Genomic DNA, 24447 nt, shown 5'->3' with positions numbered 1-24447 from the left:
CTCTAAAGGTGACCAAGTGCCAAAATGGGAAGTCCTTCAGGGCACATGAATCAACACACAGTGCTCGGTTCTTAACAGGAATTTTCAGCTCAACTTGAAGTAAGATCCGACCAAAAGAAAAGTACGTCATACCCATGGCTCCTGCACAATACCTGCTATCGACAGCTGTATGACAACTACTCATTTCCTCTTTAATTCCAAGTGGTTTCCATCTCCACCACTGCTCCGAAATTGCATCTCATGCCAAGTGTTCACCTCCAGTAGGAAAGTTTTTGCTACGTGTTCCATGTCGATGAAAGGACTCAGTCAGTGACATTTGATTTGCCTCTCTTATGTTGACTTCCATGAAACACCATTTATTCCAGTTCCTCATCTTCTTGAACCCATTGTTCTCTTTCTTGTATGGTAACAGCTCTCCTTTTTGTTTTCCAACCAAGGGCTTCTTTGCCTTCTGTTAAATCAATCAGAAATCATCTAGCTCTTTCTGCTTTCAGTCTCTTGTTCACTCTCATTTCTGTTTTGCTGTTGTAATGTATTAATGGGTGTACTTACTTGAAACCACAAGGAATTCTGCACACTGCCCCCACAAACACCTTCTCAGAATGTCATGTGTTATCATTACTCTCCTTCTGCTCAAAAATTTGTATTGACTTTCCATTGCCTATAAAATAAAATCCAAACTAATAATGTGCTGAACCCTGTGTTCGGTGCACAAAGAAAAGCTACATCTCTTTAGCCCAGAAATGAGGCCTTTCAGAATCTGAATCACTCAACCAATTTAGGATAAAAAGGTAGGCTCTTTTAAGGCAGTGAAAGCCAATGGACTGGTGACATACAACATAACAAAAAGAGATTATACATGAGTGGTGTTCAGTGAATGCTCGTCCATGAACTGGAGAGCCCGGTTTCAATTAGGGGAAGAAAGTATATAGACGAGATAAGAAATAGGCTTGGGATAGAAAGGTTGAGGATCCAGATGTGCCAAATAGATAAAAAAAAAAAAAAAGAAAGAAAGAAAGAAAAAGGAGGGGACCGATAAGAGGAAACCGCGAACGTAGAAATGACATGAGCTAGATGAAGGTAAAAGAAGTAATAGCCATAAAGATCTGGATATCAACAGTAATCCACAAGCATCTCACAGAGACAGGGAGAGGAAAACCTTGAAGTGAGAGCATACAATTATTTCTGAAGCAAATGTTAAGGAATAAAGCAATTTACTGAAGGCAAGAAAGCAGAGACAAGGGGCGCCTGGGTGGCACAGTGGTTAAGCGTCTGCCTTCGGCTCAGGGCGTGATCCTGGCGTTGCGGGATCGAGCCCCACATCAGGCTCCTCTGCTATGAGCCTGCTTCTTCCTCTCCCACTCCCCCTGCTTGTGTTCCCTCACTCGCTGGCTGTCTCTCTCTCTGTCGAATAAATAAATAAAAATCTTTAAAAAAAAAAAAAAAAAGAAAGCAGAGACAAGATAAATAGACATAAGCATGAATATATATACATATTTAACAAGGATGATATATTTTTTAATATTTTCATTTTTGGCTTCCTTGTATATGATATCTCTATTCAAAGCCTTGGGGAGAATTAAAACTGTGATAGCAGGAATGCAAAGAGAAAGAAGTGTTAATATTCATTTATCATTATTAGATTTTTCAAGTAACAGAACAATCTTGAGAGATTTTTATTCAGAGAAAAGATTTACTTTAATCTTGTTCATCCGTGTATCAAAAGCAAAACTTGAATGGTTTCAACCTACATTGTCCTTTTTTCTTCTTCTTCTTTTACAGTCTTTGGAAAGAGAGAACTCTGAGTGTGAATAAGGGACATTCCATTCTATCTAGCAATAAAATGTGGAGCCACTTCCCAATGGAAGAATAGGAGGAGCAAAAGGGAAATTCAAAAGAAATGAAATTAGGATGAATACATAACTAATGTCACTCGGAGACCTATTTTCCCCAACAAGGGTCCTAAGATGAAGATAGAAACACAGATAAATTGATGAGAAAGCCCAAAACAGTTTCTACTGCTTCCTATTTGGAACTCTTAGAAAGAAGACAGGGTGTTCACCTGGGCCAACGTTAGGAAACCCTTGCCGAGCAGAAGTTAACACAATAGCATAATGACAGAGAGTTCTTTTTATGTGATCTACAACATTGTTTTGTTAATTTATAATTACACTTTCCATGAATAAGTGAGGGACCTGCAGTAAGCTTATCTGCCTATCTCAGGGGTTTGAAGTTGGAGTAGAACAACCCTATTTGGTGAATTCATCTGTTGCTGTATCTGAGTGTAGCCAAATATGGCCTCACAGAGCTTTATCCTAAGTACAGAAGGCTGAATTTAGCATTTTTTGCCCTGTGTGGATAGCACACTGTAGAATCTTGTGGAATAGGACAATTAAAATCAGGTATACTACAGAAAAGACTAAAAAGAAGCCCGCAGTAATAACATTTGGGAAGCTAAATCCTATTCATTCTATTAAGTTAGATCCAAATCAAAAAGAAATGAAGTTCTGAACAGTGACCATCATTTCGATCATCAATACTGACCTTCTTGAACTGCCTTGTAATAAGAACATGTTGTTCTGGGCAGGTGTCAAGCAGAGTAGCCCAAACCATTAGAGACTGATAGTCCCTTTGGCAACAGTTTAATCACTAAGTCCAATGTCACACGGAAAAATACTCGAGAACATCACAATGTGTTTTATTGCAGAGAACTCACCCACACACGTTTGTCTAGTATGTGTTCTACCACAAATTTTTACTACTTCTGCAGATAGCCTGTTGGCTCTGGTCATGAAATACTAACCATGGGGTGAGAGGTCACATACTACCTCCAGGTAGAACTCGCTCACCTCCATCCTCCACAATCCGATTCCGAACACACACACACACACACACACACACACGCACGCACGCACGCACACACACAAGAAAAGAAAAGAAAAGAAAAGAAAAGAAAAGAAAAGAAAAGAAAAGAAAAAAGAAAAAAAAGAGAACCACTTGGGACAGACATCTCTTTCTTCCACTTTTCCCACTCTTATTGCCAATATTTTCTCATCACTCTGAACAAAATGCCATATCTCCTTTATTTCAAACAGACTTTTGGTATTTACTTCTAGACAACCTACAAGAATTACTAACACTCCTTTTTTTTTTATATGAGTAAAATATACTTTACTCATATGCTAAAAATATACTAAAATTAACATTTCCCTCTCACTTGCATGGAGAGAATTTCCTCTCTCTGACCCTTTATTTACTTCAAAGTTAATATTCAATGGGATCTTAAAATAACTGGCCATGCAGGAGAGAGTATAAATGGGAAATAACAAATAGCATTTGCCATTCTGAAGCCTCCAGATAAATGTGAACTAAAGTAACAAATGTATGATCCCACTACCATTTTAAGGAATAGGTCTCAATTTTCCATGTGCTTAAAATCAACAATGGGGTGATAAGACATCTTTTAGTAAATCATATTTTCCCAACAATATTCCACACTAATAATGATTTATTCCTGATTTTGAAATGGTTGTCCATATCTAAAGGAAATAGTGCATCAATTCAATGGAATATTATGCCCTGTACTAGGAAAGAAGAAGAAAACCCTTATAAAATTATATGAAATAATATCTAAGGTACATCATTCAGAAAAAAATATGTATGATAAAATAAAATAAGGACATATATTAAAAAGGGGCAATATCTATAAAATAAGAGCAGTGTATAACATTCTACCACTTAGGTTAAAAGGGGGGCATATTGGGGTGCCTGGGTGGCTCAGTCGTTAAGCGTCTGCCTTTGGCTCAGGGTGTGATCCTGCAGTCCTGGGATCGAGCCCCACATCAGGCTCCTCCGCTAGGAACCTGCTTCTTCCTCTCCCACTCCCCCTGCTTGTGTTCCCTTTCTCGCTGGCTGTCTCTGCCAAATAAGTAAATAAAATCTTTAAAAAAAAAATGTCTTGGGCTACTCTCAGGCAGAATGTTATCTGATTGGGGGCTGAACAGAACCTTAAGGTACAGAGGATGTCATTCCAAACTGGATAAATGCTGGAGAACAGACCATGTGATATTAATAAGAACAAGATAGAACTCACCCAAGTTCTGTGCAGCTTCCTAGTGCTGGAATATGTGATAAAGGGTATTGCTTTGGCTGGTTGATGGGAGTGGGTAGTGTATATCATTTCTTCTCTTTCCTCTTCTCTAGCTGTATTTCTTCTCTTAAAAATAAGGAAATTTACTCTTCAGTTACCTAAATTTTTCTATATTCTGCACCTCACCCCCCCCAATAATACCGCACTGGCAGAAAGGAAAATATCCTTAGGTCATGAGCGAAAAAATTTTGTGAGCCCTGGTTGACAAATTTGGGAGGAAAGAAGATATAAATTAATACTTAGAAATGCACATGCCATGATCAAGTAAATGTCAGTCAACATTTAGGTATATCAACCTATTACATACTTTTCTCAAATCGTAATAATCACATGTGCAAAGACCAGTGAACGTCTAGCAGGTAGCATTTTGAGAGTATCATAGTTTTATCACACACTGTAAATTTGGTTCATTCTTGTATGACATTTAAGATAAATAATGTAAATGGTTATTAAATATTGTTGGTGATACAGCTATGAAATAAAATTATTGCTATTCCTATTAATGATACTTACTTTGAAATTGAAAGTTATTTTATTTCTCCTTTTGTTTTTTTTTTATTTATTTATTTATTTATTTATTTATTTATTTATTTATTTATTTTCTTTTAGAGAAAAAGAGAGAGATGGGAGGGTGGGCAGAGGCAGAGGGAGAGAGCAAATCTTAAACAGGCATGATCTGAGCCAAAATCAAGTGGCTTAACCGACTGAGACACCCACGCACCCCCCTTTCATTTTATTTTTAACTACTGCCATTTACAACTATTTTTCTTTTTCTCCAGTTTTATCAAGGTATAATTAACAAAATGGTAATATATTTAAAATGTATAATGTGGTGATTTGATATATGTATACATAATGAAAGATTCCCACAAAAAGTTAATTTATACATCCATCACATCATATAGTTACCTTTTTTCTTTTATTGGTGAGAATGCCTAAGATTTATTCTCTTAGCAAATTTATATTATACAATATAGTGTTATCAACAGTCATCAGTATTATAGTCATCATGCTATACAGTAAATCCTCCAAATTTATTCATCTTATAACTGAAAGTTTGTACTCTTTTACCAGCCGCTCCTTATTTTCCTCCCACACACCCCCACCTGCCACTAGCAACCACTATTCCATTCTCTCTGTTTCTATGAATTCAGGGTTTTTGTTGTTGTTGTTGTGTTTTTTTTTTTTTAAGATTCCACTTATAAGTGATACCAGGTAATATTTGTCTTTCTCCGCCTGGCTTATTTCACTAACATAACGCCCATCAGGTTTATCCATTTTACTGCAAATGGCAGTAATTTCTCTTTTTTAAGGCTGAATAATAGTACATTATACATATATCTTATTATTATTATATTTATATATATCACATTTTCTTTTTTTTTTTTTTAAAGATTTTATTTATTTATTTGGCAGAGAGACAGCCAGTGAGAGAGGGAACACAAGCAGGGGGATTGGGAGAGGAAGAAGCAGGCCCTCAGCAGGGAGCCTGATGTGGGGCTTGATCCCAGGACCCCGGGATCATGCCCTGAGCCGAAGGCAGACGCTTAACAACTGAGCCCCCCAGGTGCCCCTATATCATGTTTTCTTCATCCATTCATCGTTGGTGGGTACTTATCTGTGTCTTGGCTATCGTAAATAATGATGCGATGAATTTTGAAATATAGATGTCTCTTCAAGATAATGATTTCTTTTTGTTTAATGTGTCTTTTTTGTTTTTTAAAATTTTTATTTAAATTCTAGTTAGTAAACATATAGTGTAATATTAGTTTCAGGAGCAGAATTCAGTGATTCATCTTTACATATAACGCCCAGTGCTTATCACAAATGATCTCCTTAACACCAATCACCCATTTAGCCTATCCCACCACCCACGTCCCCTCCAACAATCTCTGGTTTGTTCTCTATTGTTAAGAGTCTCTTATCATTTGATTTCCTCTCTCTCTCTCTTTTTTAATTCCCATGTGTTCCTCTGTTTTGTTTCTTAAATTCCACATATGTGAGTCAGATCATATAGTATTTGACTTTCTCTGACTGACTTATTTTGCTGAGAATAATACCCTCTAGCTCCATCCATGTCATTGCAAATGGGAAGATTTCATTCTTTTCGATGGCTGAGTAATACTCCATTGTGTGTGTATGTATATATACACATACATACCACATCTTCTTTATCTACTTGCCAGTCAATGGACATTTGGGATTTTTCCATAGTTTATTGTTTTTTGGTTTTTTGTTAAAGATTTTATTTATTTATTTGACAGAGAGAGAGAGACAGCCAATGAGAGAGGGAACACAAGAGGGGGAGTGGGAGAGGAAGAAGCAGTCTCCCAGTAGAGCAGGGAGCCCAATGCGGGGCTTGACATCAGGACTCTGGGATCACGCCCTGAGCCGAAGGCAGACGCTTAATGACTGAGCCACCCAAGAGCCCCTCCATAGTTTATTGTTGATACAAGAAAACGATTTCATTTCCTTTGGATATATACCCAGAAGTGGGATTGCTGGATCATACAGTATTCCTATCTTTAATTTCTTGAAAAACATCTGCACTTTAGTGGCTGCACCAGTTTACATTTCCACCAACATATACAAGGGTTCCCTTTTTGCCACATCCTTGCCAGTATTTATCTCATTTTTTTAAAATAGCTATCCTAACACATGTGAAGTGAATCTCACTGTGGCTTTTATTTGCTTTTCCCTCATGATTAATGACTTTGAGCATCTTTTCATGCACCTGTTGGTTATTTGTATGTTTTCTGGAAAAATGTATATCCAGGTTCTTTGTCCATTTTAAACTGAGTTATTTGGGGTGTTTTTTGTTTGCTTTTGTTTTGTTTGGGTTTGGTCTTTGCTATTTAATTGAATGGGTTCCTTGTATATTTTGGATATTAACCTCTTAGAGGATATGTGCTTTGCAAATATTTCATCTCATTCCACAGGTTGCCTTTCCTTTTTGTTGATAGTTTCCTTTATTGTGCAGAAGCTTTTTAGTTTGATGTAGTCTACCTATTTGTTTTTGCTTTTATTGTCTTTGCTTTTGCTGTCAAATCCAAAAAATCATTGCCAAGCCAATATCAAGAGACTTACCCCCTGTGTTTTCTAAGAATTCTATTGTTTCAGGTCTTAAATTCAAGTCTTTAATCCATTCTGAGTTAATTTTTGTGCATGGTGTAAGACAGGGGTGTAACCTATTTCCTGCATATGGCTATCCAATTTCCCAGTATCATTTATTAAGGAAACTATCCTTTCCCCATTGTATATCCTTAGCTCCTTCATTGTAAATTAATTGATCATATATGTGTGGGTTTATTTCTGGGCTGTCTATTCCGTTCTATTGATCTATATATCTGTTTTTATACCAATGTCATACTGTTCTGAACACTACAGCTTTGTAATATAGTTTAAAATCAGGAAGCGTGATGCCTCCAGGTTTGTTCTTGTTCAGATTGTTTTAGTTATTCAGGGTCTTTTGTGGTTCCATCCAAATTTTAGGATTGTTTTTTCTATTTCTGTGAAAAGTGCCATTGAAATTTGGATTTGCACTGAATCTGTAGATTACTTTAGGAAATATGGACATTTTAATCAATACCAATTCTCCTCATTCATAAACATACTCCCACAGAAAATGCTTGCACGCCCCTGAAAAACTGCTTATTTGATTGCTATGGTCCTGCGGGACTTCTGAGTGTGAAGCCCCATTGGCTATCGGAGCTAAATGATTTTGGAGCCCTTTACTCTGATGGCAGCCATACAATTGGGACAGTAGATGTGTGGACAGAAGGAAAAAGCTGGTGACTTGGTTTAATTGTTGGAATAAGCCAAGGGAGAAGGCAGGAGTAGTGCCCACCTGCTCTTTCAGGATCCCAGGAGGATCTCAGCCAGCAACTAGATATAGGCTGATTGGAAGTCAGATTCTTCTTATTATTTTTTTAAGATTTTATTTATTTATTTGACAGAGGAGAAACAGCGAGAGAGGGAACACAAGCAAGGGGAGTGGGAGAGGGAGAAGCAGGCTTCCCGCCAAGCAGGGAGCCTGATGCAGGGCTCGATTCCAGGACCCTGGTATCATGACCTGAGCCAAAGGCAGAAGCTTAAGGGCTGAGCCACCCAGGCGCCCCATGGAAGCCAGATTCTTATGCAGCAGCTAAGAAAATACGCAGTCAAACCTCTTCCAGGGAAAAATTGGGAGGCAGTTATTTTTGTCTCTTTCCTCTGTGCTGACAGGGAGCAGAAGAGAAGAAAACCAAGGACTGAGCTCTGGATTTTTACCACTAATTCAAGCCCAGATATAAGGGAGGAGTCCAAATAAAAGAGAAGTAGCCAGTGAAGTAGGATGAAAATTAGAAGAGTGTGATCTCCTATAAAATATTAAGGATAAAGAAATGATCGACGATGTCATACCCTCTTGAAAGTTTGAGGAAAATGAGGTCTGAGATTTGGCCATTGGTTTTGATAAGATGAGCGTCATTGTCGACATTGACAATGATAGTTTCAGGGGAGTCATGTGGCTATCAGGCTGACTGAAGCATAGAAGAGAGAAGTGGGGAGCAGGGTTGAGGAAGGAGAAGTGGAATAGTAAGTAAAAACAACTTTTTTGGTGAATTTTGCTATAAAGAGGAGGAGATAAATGAGGCTGTAGCTAGAAGAGTTCTTGGGCCAAGTGAGTACTTTTGAAGATGGTGGTGACATTTATATTCTTATGGGAATAATCCAAAAAAAAAGCAAAAAATGATGATGCAGGAGAAAGGAGTTAAATAAAGAAGAAAATTCTTGAATAGGCCAGATGACATGGGATCCAACACGCAAGTTGAAGAATAGGCTTTAGACTGGAGCCAGAATAGTTCAGCCACCGAACAAGAGAAAGTAAAGTTTAAGGATAGAGGCATGAGGTCTCATAGTTCCTGAGTTGAAAAGATAAGGTAGTTCTCTTCTGATTGTGTCTATATCCTGAGTGAAGTAAGAATCGCAGTCATAGCTTAGGATGATGCGGAGGAGAGAGATACTTCTGATTTCCTGATTTTTTTTCCTGGGAGCCTGAGCCAATTCATAAGTATGTGACCTGTGCAATCACACAGATCCCTCATCCAGAAGGGAGTCACACTTGGTTTAAGGGCCTTCTGTCACAATCTTGAAATTCTTATAATTTTGGAACAAGGAGCCCCACATTTTGGTTTTTTACTAGGCTGCACAAATTATGTAGCTATCCCAACTGGGAGCTCTTGAATCTTTGTCACCAGTGTTCTAGAATTTCATGAAGTATCTTGATATGAGTCTTTTCCGACCATTGTACTGGGTCACAATTGTGATCAGAATAGTAACTAATGTCCTTGAGGTGTAAGAAACGTTCTTAAATTGCTTCATTGACAATTTCCTCTTTTCCTTTTTCTCTTTCTGCAATTCTTGTAATGTGAATATTGAACTTCTTGTACAAATCTTCTAGTTTTCTTATTTCTCTCACATTTTCCATGTCTTTGTAGTTTTTGTTTTAATTTCTGGGCAATTTCCTCAACTTTGTATTCCAAACCAAATTCTGTTGAGTTTTTTTTTCTCTTCTATCATATATTAAAATTTATTTTTAGTTCTTAAATTCATGTTTCTGTGGCCACCTGTTCTTATTTTATAGATTTTGTGATATCCTCTCTTTTTTGGCTTTTTAAGTTTTTATCTTAATTCCAGTATAGTTAATATATGGTGTTATATTAGTTTCAAGTGTACAATATAGTGATTCCATAATTCCATACATCACCTGGTACTCATCACAAGTGCACTTCTTAATCCCCATCACCTGTTCAACCAATCCCACCACCCCACTTCACCCTCAGCCATCAGTTTGTTCTCTATAATTAAGAGTCTGTTTCTTGATTTATCTCTTGTATCCTCCGAATTATGTTTGTTGTTTTCATCTCCCATGTAAGAGACTCTTCTCAAATGCATAGCGATTCTTTGCTTTTCATACATATTTTAAAATAAGACGGAAGATATTACTTGGAATCTTTATAGGATTTATAGGACTTACTGTGGATTTTGCTGCAGTATGATCATAGGTACACACATTTTGTTGGTCTTTACCCATAGATCTACTGATTTCCTCAGAGAGGAAATTTCTTAGTTTACCGCTTAGATATAGAAGTTTGGCAGGAAGTGCTCTGGAGATCAGTGGACAAAGGGAGGGTTGGGATCTCACTATTTAAAGTACTAACTTTCATTTGTTTTCCCTATTTTCAGTATGGTGTCTCATCCTTGCTTCTTCCTGAGTCTAGAGATTTCTGGTTCAACAATTTTATTGACTAAATCTTCAGTCTCCTCTTATAGGAGGGGAAGGGTAGTTGTCTGAATGCAAAGAGAGGAGGGGGGACCTGAAGAGATAACTGTCCTTTTAATTTCATTTAATCCTTCAGTTAGACCTACCATCTTTCACACCCACCTTTAAAGTTACCAGTTTCTCCCATTTATAATGATAGCCTAAATTTCTGTGGCATATATCAGCTTCATTTTCATTGACCTTTACATTAGTTTTCTAGGGCTGCCATAAAAAATACTAAAAACGAGGTGGCTTAAAACAACTGAAATGTCTTGTCTCAATAATAAAGCCAGAAGTCTAAAATCAATGTATCAGTAGGGCCAGCTTTTCTACAAAGACAGTAGGGAAAGTTCTGTTCTCTTCTAGCTTCTGGTAGCCTCAGGTATTCTTTGGCTTGTAGATGTATCATTCCATGTCTTCACATGACACTCTCCCTGTAGGTTCTCCCAACTCCTTCCCTTTGCAAAGTGTGCCTGCCTCTATGTCTAAATTTCCCCTTTTTATAAGGATACCAGTCATGTTGGATTACTGCCTATATGAATAACCTCATTCATCTTAATTTGGTTAAATCTGCAAATACCCTATTTCCAAATAAGATTATAGTCTGAGATGAAAGAAGTTTGGACTTCACTATGTCTTCTTTTGGAGGACACAATTCAACCTATAACAGCTTCTCTCCCCATGTCTCTTAGGTTTCTATTTTCTCCAGTTAAATGTTACACCTTTTCTGTCCACTTTCCAGATCTCTGAATTTTGTTTTGTTTTGTTTTTAAAGATTTTATTTATTTATTTGACAGAGATAGAGACAGCCAGCGAGAGAGGGAACACAAGCAGGGGGAGTGGGAGAGGAAGAAGCAGGCTCATAGCAGAGGAGCCTGATGTGGGACTCGATCCCAGAACGCCGGGATCACGCCCTGAGCCGAAGGCAGACGCTTAACCGCTGTGCCACCCAGGCGCCCCTGAATTTTGTTACATATTTCTTTGGTGTTGTTACTTACTTTCCAGTTCTCTTTGGCCTTGTAAGTTTATGTTTTTGTTATTTTTTTTTACTACTTTAATGGGGAGTACAGATAAGTGTGTGTACTCAATGTCACATATAACAAGAATATTCAGAATAATCTTCTTGAAACCTAAATGATATTACATCATTTCCCAGCTCACACCATTCAAAGACTTCCCATTACACTTATAATTGTAATTGGTATCTGTATCTGAAAATGTAATTTTCCCTTTTGAATTTTCTCACTTGAAAATATAATGCTCATTACATTATGATATTAAGTAAAGGAAATTCAGAATGGAAATTTTGTGTGGCCTGTAAATATAACTGTATTTTTTAAAAATAGATATATAGGGGGAAAGAGTGTATAAACTAGAAAACAAAATAGTGATGTGACATCATTTCTTGAATTCAGGCAGAATTTTTCTCCCACTGAAGTTTCCATAGATTCTATAATGTCGCTATATCACTTCTATAGAGAAATATTATTTTTTAAATAGAAAAAATATAGATTCTAAGGACTTTCTTGATGTAATTCCCTAATCCCTTTGTTTTTCATTTCATCTGATGTCTCGCCAAATTACAAATTATTTCCACAGTTTACCCAGTTATGCAATGTATACCAAGAGCTCCAGGTGGCTTTTTACAACAAAGTTAAGGCAATCTTGTTTCTATTAAACACACTCCATGAAAAATTTCAAAAGATAAATGATGCAAATATATTTTGACAGGGAGACCAAACACTTTAGAATACTTGAATCTCTCATTTGCACTTGGGGGTATGTGGAAAGGCTCTGTACTACTATTCACATGGTGAGAAAATTCTGTTGAGCATACAAAGGAGACAGAACAGGGAGTTAGGGAACCTGAGTTCCAATCTCTGATTGCTCTGCAATTTGACGAGTTTTCTAACTCATCTGGGCCTCAGCCCTCATCTGTAAAGCTTAAAGCTTATCAGCCTCTCTCACATCAGAGTGCTAGCAGGCAGACAAAGTTAGAAAAACATTATTGTTATTTTAACATTATTAGTTGTGAATCACAATCGAAGAGCAACTGAAAAGATAATCTTGGAAAGTGTCTGATTAGCGGCTATCCTCAAGAGGCCTAATTGAATTCTATAAGCTTAATGTAAATCAGAGTTTTGAGAGAAAAACAGCAAGTTTAGTGATGAAGGGATAAGAAGAAAATAAGTTGGAAAATACCACACAGTACTCAAAAGAAAAGCATGGAATTTTTCAGAAACATTAGCTTAATTAACCAAAAATGTGTATGTTAATTATTCATAAACTGTGTTTGCTCAGAATGTTTCCCCTTTACTAAACTGATATCCCTGATGGTGGCTTAGGCTGGTCTGCTCTGCTATCTTTGTCCATCAGTACATGCACATGGGTGCCAGTCCTGTCTGGAAGGCTCTTTGGCCTTTTTTAGGTGCTCAGATCATGTTCGTGGAAAGAAATTGAACTAATTATATATGTCTTTGCCGCTTAGTATATAGACTTGTGCAAAGAAAGCTACCCAGTTCCAACAGGAGCTAAGGGTCCAGGAGAATTGCTGCTGCTTCTTGAAGACAATTACTTAAAAGTCTAATATGTTTTCAGTGGTACATAAATTATAAGGTAAGAAATTTACAAGTAATGGAATTCACATAAAAGAAAAATAACACTGTAAAAAAATATTTCTCTTGGGCTTCTAGGAATCAAAAAACTCTAAAGGCGAGCAAAACCCATACACTTACAATATAAAAATATCTTACTTCCCTAATTGTTAGGTACTTAAGAAAGAACTTAAAGGTAAAGATATCACACCTCTAAAAAGAGTGTTTTGCATTGCCTTTGTACACCATTAAGCAACCCGAATTATGTTGTCAGCCAGCTAATATTTCAACAACCTCTGGCTTTCTTGATGTTTATCCAAATATTTGTTTTTTCACATAATGTTCACTCCATGGCTGTGATAGCTTTTAAACATTAAGTTCCTCAACCTTTGGACTTAAGGGCATTAATAGATGATAGGCATTTCTACAGTGTTTTATATGAGAGGAAAAATATTCCATAGTGGTTGAAAATGTATAATTATAACAAAAAACTAGCATTTACTGAGCACTCATCATGTTCCAAACACTGACTTTTTACAGATATTACTTCATTTAAGCTCTCACAGCAAATAAGGACATTGAGGCTTGGAGAAGGTAGGTAACTTACCCAAGGCCATAGACCTAGTTAGTAAGTTGGGATTCAAATCCAGATCTGACTTAAGCAACTGGCTCTTAGCACTCACCATGCTGTTAGTGCAGGAGCAGTTCATTAAATCTTGCAGCAAATGCAGTGTTTCAAGGATGCATGTATACTGGGAAAGACTTGGATAGCATAACCTTTCCAATTCTTCTATATACAACCATTATTTTACCTGTGTCTAGAGCTAGAACAAAGGAAGGAGGGGGAGGACAAAGGGGGAAGCAGGGACAGAGGACAGATGGGGAGAGGATAAGTGGAGGAGGAGGGGGAAAATTTATTTTTCTCCCCTGGAAAATAAAAGTTAAATTCCAAAAATACATCATTTGGATATTAGTTCACTTTAAAGGGATTGCTCTCAGATCCAAACCCATTCTTCTCTTCTCTATTTTGTAAAGCTGGGGTCACGACTCTGAAAATTTCATTCCCCCTTTGCGAGTGAATTCCTGTTAAAATCTGTCAAAAGTGGCTGCGGAAGGAGTTGAAAAGGCAGGAAGAGGACTAATATATAAAAGAAAGAGACAACATGGATAGAAGCAGAAGCTGATGGAATAGGAAACAAAGATGAAACAGAGAAATTCAGTAAACACAAAAAATGGTTTTTTAAAAATATAAATAAAATTTTTCAACGTCTGACACAACTGATCAAGAAAAAAGAGAGGAAAATATATACACAAATTGAACAGAAATGAAATGATGGTAATAAGCACGGGGGCTTCTGCCTCCAGGTACGATGCACCAGGTGAGTTAACTCGTACAAATCAACAAAACTCCAACACCCAATGGAAAATGGACTAGAAATAAAGGGAAAATGTGAGATCATCAGAACACGTGATAGGAAACTTCAAACTACAAAGTAGAAGAAGAGTATAATGAATCTGGGAGGAGGCTGGGACCCACACATCTAAGGAGAGGGCAGCACTGCAGCTGCTCATGCTTCTGTGGTGGCACAATAAGGCTGGTTCTGGAAATATAAAGACGGTGGAATCCCATCCAAGTACTAACCAGGCCTGACCCTGCCTAGCTTCCGAGATCAGATGAGATCAGGCGCATTCAGGGTGGTATGGGCGTAGACATAAAACAAGACAAAACCAGAGAGGGAGACAAACCATAAGAGACTCTTAATCATAGGAAACAAACTGAGAGTTGCTGGAGGGGAGGGGGTGAAGGGATGGGGTAACTGGGTGATGGACGTTAAGGAGGGCACGTGATGTCATGGGCACTGGGTGTTACATGCAACTGATGAATCACAGACCTGTACCTCTGAAACCAATAATACATTGTATGTTAATTTATTGAATTTAAATTTTTTTTTAAATGGAAAAAAAAAGTGGAAACTGGAATCAATTGCCGTTGTCAGGGTAAAATGGTAAAATGGCTGTTACAAAACTCACCTGAATGGTCAGCCTAACAGGAAGGAGCAAACAAAAATTAGAAAGTATCAAAAATATATTATTCACAGTAATAGTGAAAGCATGTGACATTTGTGTACAATAATGTACAAAGTTTCTGAAGGCAATGTGGCAATATGTCTCAAGAACCTTAAAAATGGTTTGATACAGTAATCCATACTTTGTATTTTTCCCAAAGACAGATTCAGAAATGTGCCCCCAAATTTATGTTCACAGTGAGTAGTTCATGAGCGTATTAAAATTTAACTACAGGGGCGCCTGGGTGGCGCAGTCGTTAAGCGTCTGCCTTTGGCTCAGGGCGTGATCCTGGCGTTCTGGGATTGAGCACCACATCAGGCTCCTCCTCTGGGAGCCTGCTTCTTCCTCTCCCACTCCCCCTGCTTGTGTTTCCTCTCTCGCTGGCTGTCTCTCTGTCAAATAAATAAATAAAATCTTAAAAAAAAAAAAAAAAGATTGAACTACATGCACAAACATGTCCAATGAAAATAGGGCACTCCCTTTTACCCTAGTTCCTTGATTACTTGCATAAGTAGATTTCACCTACGTAGAATGTCTTCAGCCCAGCTTCCAATTAAGCAATTCTAAAAACACTAAAATTTTCCCCAGTAAAATCGGTCAAATAAAATAAGATCACAATGGTCATTCCAAATGCAAGAGGATAAAAATAGTCCCAGAGATTTGTATTATACAAATTGCTGATCTCTATTTCAAGCAACTGATAAAGCATAATTAAGAATTAAGAGGGTAAAATTGGAAAAGAAGCAAGAAAAAAACCCTCAGAACCAAATAACTGACTATAGATCTTCAAAGGGCTAAATAGAGTTAAATTAACATGAAGAAAAAAGAGAAACGAAGTAATTAAACTTAACCAAAGAATTTGCCCAAATCACCTCCTCCAGGAAGCCTTCCCAGATAACCTGTAATCTGGGGTAGTCACCATGTCTGTGAGCTCATACTGCCCTTGTGCTTCCACCTAATTCATTATTGCTTACAGTGCTCTATAAGGTAACGGTTTGTTTATTTCTCTTATCCACCACCTGATGGTGACCCCTGAGATTGAATACTGTGTCTATTTCTGTGCCCCCAAAACCCACTTAAAGAAGGATTTGATGAATGCTGATGGAATGAATTATGGATGGAAAAAGGAGGGAGGAGAGGCTTTTCTTCCCTGAAAGGGGGACAGACTTGTAGATAAGACAAAAAAGTGTAGGATAAATTCATATTTCTTTCAGTTTCAAAAATATGAATTGCTACACTTCCCAGTTTCTGAACAAGGCCTGTGCTGAGTTTCTTCCGCTTGCTCCTCCAGATCCATGCTACAACCTTCTCCACCCTGATCTCTGTCACAGGAGGTTGGCCTGTGTGAACTGCATCAACTGAATCTCTTGTCATCTAGATGTCAGGGGCTTCTGTCAATAGGAAACCCTGGGGGCAGACTGTGATTGGTAGGAGAATGAGGTGAGGATATTAATTTCTCAGGCTCCCTCCCTCCTGTTGCCATGGACTGGCTGCATCTCCCCATGGAAAGTTCAGCTCTGATAAGACAGCCCCCTCCCTACAGCTAGCCTTTTTGGGTAGAGGAGTACTGTCCCCCCATTTTGCTAAACTTGGAAGAGTGTGTTTTCTAAATACTGCCCATACCCTTAAAGCAGTCTTCCTCTCCAATTGCCTTCTTTGAGGTGCTTCTGATTCTTGCTGGCAAGAATCCTGACTATTCAAAGGCCTTAGTTCACAATCGTGCATAAAATCTTGAAAAGGGGACAGATTTTTTGGTTGACATTAGGGTCCTCTAATGGGTTTGGGGAGGTTTTTTAATCAAAAGATATAATAATGAATATGAAGAGTATATTTTGAGGCAGTGTTAATTAGCAGAGAAGTGTTAAGAGAATCACTGTGAACAAAGGTTAATGCATCTTGGGAATTACTAACATGAACTATTAGAAACTATAACTGTAGTTAGAAAATAGTGGAAAACAACCTACCAGTTATAATCCAGGAAAAAAATTGTTATTATTAGAATACCATCATAAGAATGATGCAATTTCATCTTGAAATTTTAAATAATAAAATATTAAGAATCACTATACAATAAGCTTCTCCATTATGCTATCCATTTTTAAATCCTATACTCTCAGTGTTTAGAACAGCACCTTGCACATAGGAACTGAGAAAGTATTTACTGAATGAAATAATCAGGAAGAACTCTGAAAACAAAACAGAAAATGCCATCTTACACTTGCATATTATATTCTGCTAATTATCTAACAATAAAAACATAACAGACCTAAAAACAAACCCAGAAAATAGTAAATACTCATGAATAAATAAATGAAAATTATTGGTATGTAAATAAAATTAAATTATTGGACCTAAACCATATCAATAGATACCATTTATTAGGTATCTATACTCTGTTAGGTACTTTAGATATGTTAGCTTCAACCCTCACATTCCTGCCCAGTTGAGGCAGTCATGGAAGGCATCTAGGAGGAGGTAATATCTTTGTTGACGCAGAAAGGAGGAGCGGGAATCACCCATGAAGATGAAAGGAGAAAAAGGGCTTTAGGTAGAATAATATCATGCACAAAATCACAGAGACAAGAGAGGAGGATGCATTTCAGAAACTAGATGTTTCAGTAATGAGGAAAGAGTAAAGATTGGAAATGAAGTCGAATTTTATTCCAAATACTGCGAGGAACCATTATTTCTACCTAGAAATGTCATTATCTAACATTTGTTTTAGGCATGCATATGGAGCAGTGAAAAAGATGATTGTTATAAGGATGAAAATGCATAATAAAGGTAACTAATAAGTATACTATAAAGCACTGTCCAGACGCTATGTCTCATTTTACTAGGCTGTCACCATGCTAAGTGACCTCCTGCCCTCCTGTACTAGTCTACTTTCTCAAGCCCACCTATGGCTTTGTGCTAGTTAACTGTTCAGTCTATCAGGCCGACTCGCAAAGGCATTCAGACCAACCACATCTTTTGAAATTGTGTGTCCTTCCTCTAATGTAGTGCTCTACAGAGCTCAATAGGACAAGAGTGCCACCTTGTGTTGCATCATTGACCGTTCACAATCCCCAGCATGCTTTCTTTTCACTTGAGCTATTTGTGGATGAGGCCACTGAATCTTCCTCCCAGGAGTAATTTGGAAAAGAAAATTGTTAACAAATGTTCTCACAAATATAACAGAAAGGGAGCCCAGGACATTTTCAATACAATGATAATGCTAATGCTTGAGTTTAGTAGATTAGTCACTACGTGCTGGAAAACGCTTAGCCTATGTGCTTTAAAATCCTGCTATTATTGTTTTTAACAGACTTATGGGTTTTTAAAAACTGATGTTTAAAAATACAGTGGGAATTATAATGTGGGAACTGAAGTAGGTTGAGTAAAAACCTGCCCTGCTCTCTCTCATAAAGGCCCAAACTCAATAATAAGTTCTGCGAAGGGATTCCAAGAGATTGTTTGAAAGTACATTCCTTGACGTCTGCAAAAGAGGCTGTAAGCCTTTGCAGGCAGACCAACTATTTAAACTATTTTAAAAGAATTATTGGAGAAAGAGTTTCCTTAAATTCCTGGAGAAGGACCATGCATGGTTTCTACTTGCCTCCTCCTCCCCACATTTCTCCACAGGCAGTTTTACTTTATTTTTCTCCTATTCTAGCTTCTTTCTTTTTCTCATGTTTATTGAAAAATGAGCTCCCTAAAGCTGGGAGTTTATTGCTATTTCTTAATCAAAATATAAGCCAATATATTGCTACTGTGCACATATGATGAACATGTAATGCAAATTAACATCTGTCCAAGAAAATGAAAACTGTCTTTACTGAGCACTTTCCATACATAAACTCATTTAATCCTCACAGAAGTCCATGGATGTAAGTATTACTGTTCTAATTCTAAAATGGGAAATTGAAACTAAGAGAGGATTATGTAAGTTCTCATATCTAGGATATAGTACAGTTATTTCAAATCCAGGTTTCTCTGACTCTAAATACTTATGCCCATAGCCATTATGATTTATTGGCCCTAACCATAAAATTCCAAATCACAAGCATATATTAGTACCAACGACCTTTTAAGTACAACCAAAAGATAATCAAATTATGTGTAAATGTCAACACTTACATAAATTTGGAAGTTAGATGATCACTCAAAACTTACTGCAAAACATGGTAATCAAGATAATGTGGTACTGGCATAAAGATAGACATATAAATTAACATAATAGAATTGAGAATTCAGAAATAAGCCCATATATCTATGGTCAACAGATTTTAGGGAAGAGTGCCACGACCACTCAGTGAAGAAGTCTTATCAATACATGGTTCTGTGACAACTAAATAGCCACAGGCAAAATAATAAGGTTGGACCCTTACCTCACACTGTATATAAAAATCGACTCAAAATGTATCAAAGACGTAAATGTAAGAGAAAAAATTGTTACAATTTTAGAAGAAAACATAGGCACAAATCTTCATGATCTTGTATTAGGCAATGATTTCTTAGGTATGACACCAGAAGCAGAAGCAACAGAAGCAAAAACAGATGAATTGGATTTCATCATAATTAAAAACTCTTGCAGCTCCAAAGGACACCATCAAGAAAATGAAAAGTCAACCCAAGGAATGGGAGAAAATTTTTTGTAAATCTTAGATCTGACATATCTAGAATATAAAAAGAACTATTGTAACTCAATAATAAAGTCAAATATCCCCAATTTTAAAATGAACAAAGGATCTGAATAGACAGTTCTCCAAAAAATATATACAAGTGATCAGTAAACACATAAAAAGCTGCACAACATCATTAGTCACCAGGGAAAATGCAAATCAAAACCATAATGAGACACCATTTCACACCCAATAGGAGATTATAATCAAAAAGACAGATAATAACAAGTCTTATGAATGATGTAGACAAATTAGATTAGACAAATTAGTCCTACGTTGTTTGTAGGACTGTAAAATGCTGCAGTCACTTTAGAAAACAGGATGGAGGTTCCTCAAATGGTTAAACATAGAATTACTACATGATCTACCAGTTCCATTCCTGGGCATACACCCAAGGGAAATAAAAATACAGTCACTCAAAAACGGGTACACAAATGGTCGTGGCAACATTATACAATGACCAAAAAGTGGAAGAACCCAAATTTCATCAATTGGTGAATAAATAAACAAAATGTGTATATCCATAGAATGGCACATTATTCATTAGTAAAAAGAAACAAAGTGATGATACATGCCACCACATGAATGAACCTTGAAAACATTAGCTAGATGGAAAAAAATAGTCACAAAGGAACACATATTGCAGATTACATTTATAAGAGTTGTCAGGAATGGATAAATTGATAGAGACAGAAAGTACATGAACTGTTGTCGAGGTCTGGGGAAGATGAGGAGATTTAGGGGTGACAGCTAAGGGGATGCAGATCTTTTTTTCAAGATAATGAAAATGTCCTAACATTGATTGAGGTAATGGATCCATAATTCTGTGAATATACTAAAGGGCCTTGAAAAGTATAGTTGAAATGGGTGAATTGTATAGCATGTGAATTGATCTCAATAAAACCATAAAAACCAAGTTAGTTGTATTTGATGGTCATTCAGGAATATTTTGCCTTGAACTCAGAAGCAGAGAATCACATGCTGAGTCTGAGAGAATGTCATAAGTCAAACATGAATGTAAAATATTGCAAGTCTCTCAGCCTCACATAGCTGCCATTCAGAAGTGTATTAAAGACATTATTGGTTTCCAAAAACAATAGAGTTAATGAGCAAACTAAGGAAAGGTACATAAAGTAGTGAAACTGCTGCAAAACACTATCTTGGTGATATTGAAAATACAAGTTCATGCAGATAAGTCATTGCCATAGATATTTAGAGTTTGCTTTCAGGTTCCCTTTGCTATGGGAGTGAAGAGGAAAATGAGTCAATATTTTTGTGCCACAAATGAAGCACTGGTAAGCTTGGAGACTTTTCAGCTTCTTTAATCAACTTTAAAATTACAACAAATAGAGGATCAAGAAATCATATTACTTCAGGAGAACTCCTGCTCTTGAATTAATATTTGTAAATCATGAATTGGTAAGGAACACTGTAATTTAGGTAGATGAGTAATATCTTAATGATGAAGAATTGCTTTTGAAAAATATTCATTTTGCATGGTACTGGCACAAAAACAGACACATAGACCAATGGAACAGAATAGAGAACCCAGAAATGGACCCTTGGCTCTTTGGGCAACTAATCTTTGATAAAGCAGGAAAAAACATCCGGTGGAAAAAAGTCTCTTCAATAAATGGTGCTGGGAAAATTGGACAGCTACATGCAAAAGAATGAAACTTGACCACTCTCTCACACCATACACAAAAATGAACTCCAAATGGATGAAAGACCTCGATGTGAGACAGGAATCCATCAAAATTCTAGAGGAGAACATAGGCAGCAACCTCTACGACATCGGCCAAAGCAACCTTTTTCATGACACATCCCCAAAGGCAAGAGAAACAAAAGATAAAATGAATTTATGGGACTTCATCAAGATAAAAAGCTTCTGCACAGCCAAGGAAACAGTCAAAAAAACTAAGAGGCAGCCCATGGAATGGGAGAATATATTTGCAAATGACACTACAGATAAAGGACTGGTATCCAAGATCTACAAAGAACTTCTCAAACTCAATACACGAGAAAGAAATAAACAAATTAAAAAATGGGCAGAAGATATGAACAGACATTTTTCCAATGAAGACATACAAATGGCTAACAGACACATGAAAAAATGTTCAAAATCATTAGCCATCAGGGAAATTCAAATCAAAACCACACTAAGATACCACCTTACGCCAGTTAGAATGGCAAAAATTGACAAGGCAAGAGACAACAATTGTTGGAGAGGATGTGGAGAAAGGGGATCCCTCCTACATTGTTGGTGGGAATGCAAGTTGGTACAGCCACTCTAGAAAACAGTGTGGAGGTCCCTTAAAAAGTTAAAAAGTGAGCTACCCCGACCCAGCCATTGCACTACTGGGTGTTTACCCCAAAGATGTAGACATAGTGAAGAGAAGGGCCATATGCACCCCAATGTTCATAGCAGCAATGTCCACAATAGCTAAATCGTGGAAGGAGCCGAGATGCCCTTCAACAGATGACTGTATTAAGAAGTTGTGGTCCATATATACAATGGAATATTACTCAGCTATCAGAAAGAATGAGTTCTCAACATTTGCTGCAACATGGACGGCACTGGAGGAGATAATGCTAAGTGAAATAAGTCAAGCAGAGAAAGACAACTATCATATGATTTCTCTCATCTATGGAACATAAGAACTAGGATGATCAGTAGGGGAAGAAAGGGATAAAGAAAGGGGGGGCAATCAGAAGGGGGAATGAAACATGAGAGACTATGGACTATGAGAAACAAACTGAGGGCCTCAGAGGGGAGGGGGGTGGGGGAATGGGATAGACCGGTGATGGGTAGTAAGGAGGGCACGTATTGCATGGTGCACTGGGTGTTATACGCAACTAATGAATCATCGAGCCTTACATCGGAAACCGGGGATGTACTGTATGGTGACTAACATAATATAATAAAAAATCATTAAAAAAAATATTCATTTTTACTTGGAAGATCCATTGAAGGATTCAAAGCAGAAATTACAAGGAATATTCTGAGTAGATATATAGAATATTTATATGAAATAATAAACACAGTAATATATTCTACTACAGTATCTATAGTAGAATTTAATGTAAATTCCATACTTACGTTATTTTTAAGTTGCTTTATATATGCGTGTGTGTGTGTATAAATGTGTGTGTGTGTGTGTGTGTGTGTGTGTATATATATATATATATATATACACTATGGGAGGTAAGAGATCCTGAAGGGAAGAGAAGGACTGGGGGATGACTGGGATATTTATTACCTTTTTTCATTTATAGTAAATTTTAATGAAGGTAAGAGATCCTGAAGGGGTAAGAGAAGGTAAGAGATCCTGAAGGGAAGAGAAGGACTGGGGGATGACTGGGATATTTATTTCCTTTTTTTCATTTATAGTAAATTTTAATTGGAAGTTATTTTAAGTATGAACTGACATTCAATTATTGATGAATTTATAAACTAATTATCTTTTGCTAGATAATGCTACAATAACAAAAATCCCAGTCTTTCAGGGGCTTACAACAACAAAGACGTTATTTCACTCGTCAGTTGGGGGTTGGCAGTGTGCTCCACATTCTCTCTCCTTTAAGATCCAGGTAGAGAAGCAGCCTCTATGCGGAGCTTTGTCTTTGTTATGGCAGAGGGAAAAGGGAGAGAGCAGAACCTAGGATGGCTCTTAGAGCTTCTGATCAGCAAGGGCACACGTAACTTCTGCTTATGTCCCATTGACTAATGCATGTTGCCTAGTGATGCCTGATATCACTGAGCTGAGTGTAATCTTTCCACAGGAAGGGTACTACTGGTCGCATGGCTGACCCCGACATCATAGGACGGGGAATTATCAGCTTTTCACAGGAAGAAGCAGCAAGTATGTAAAAACAATAACCTACCATCACCATGAATCATAGAATCTGTAGGAAACCTTAGAGATCATCAGTTTCGTCTCATTCAATCTCATCTGTGGTTGAGAAGTCAGAGGCCCAGAAAAAGGGAAAAGTGGTTTCCTTAGTTCTATAACTAACTCAGGACCAAATCTCTGATAATGTCTCCCCCTAGTAAAATTCACCTTTTTGTTTGCATGAACAATCTATAAACAAAAAAAGGAATAGTTGGGTAGACTGACTATGAACCTGCACAATAAAAAAAAAGAGATGCCAAGAGTAACTATTTTCAACCAGCAAATTCAAATTTATTCTACTACTGATGACTATCATTTATATCCAACACGTACTAAATAGAAGAAGAAAAATTATTTATTTTTAGAAACACTATAAATCAGGTCTTGATTTGTCATTTTAATGGTAGATCTTAAAAATTATGGAGATAATGTTAATAATGCATGGTGCATTACTTAGAAGTGCATCATGTCATACCATATTGTGAAGAGCACAAAAAAATTGGAGAAATATTCTTTCAGCATTTGTAAATTATTATCTGATTCAGTAAAGAAGTCACACACTACTGAAGAACAAGAAGTTCTGATATTGGTTTTAGGGTTTTTTTCTATCTTACTTATTAAGGCATATGAACATATCAACGACATCATGTTGTAACCACACTGGTTCCTCAATCGCAACCATAGAGCAGCTATGGATACGAGTTGGTAAAAGTCAATGAAAGAATTCTGAGAATCAATTGGCTATATGAAATTCATAGTAAAGAACATTATTTTATTA

The 24447-nt window shown here is 37.1% G+C and overlaps 1 long non-coding RNA gene across 1 annotated transcript in view; it reads right to left on the bottom strand.

Annotated features, from left to right (window-relative positions):
* Positions 1–3565: 3565 nt before the first annotated feature.
* LOC130543230 (uncharacterized) overlaps positions 3566–24447 on the bottom strand; it is a 77525-nt gene continuing 56643 nt past the window's right edge. Inside the window, exon 3 of the long non-coding RNA XR_008958402.1 lies at positions 3566–4216. This is a non-coding gene — a long non-coding RNA (uncharacterized LOC130543230). The remainder of the gene's footprint in view (positions 4217–24447) is intronic.

Source organism: Ursus arctos, unplaced genomic scaffold, assembly GCF_023065955.2.
Source record: "Ursus arctos isolate Adak ecotype North America unplaced genomic scaffold, UrsArc2.0 scaffold_9, whole genome shotgun sequence".
Lineage (NCBI taxonomy): Eukaryota > Metazoa > Chordata > Mammalia > Carnivora > Ursidae > Ursus > Ursus arctos.
The sequence above is the reverse complement of the archived record's forward strand: the minus strand, read 5'-3'. Positions and strand labels throughout refer to the sequence as shown.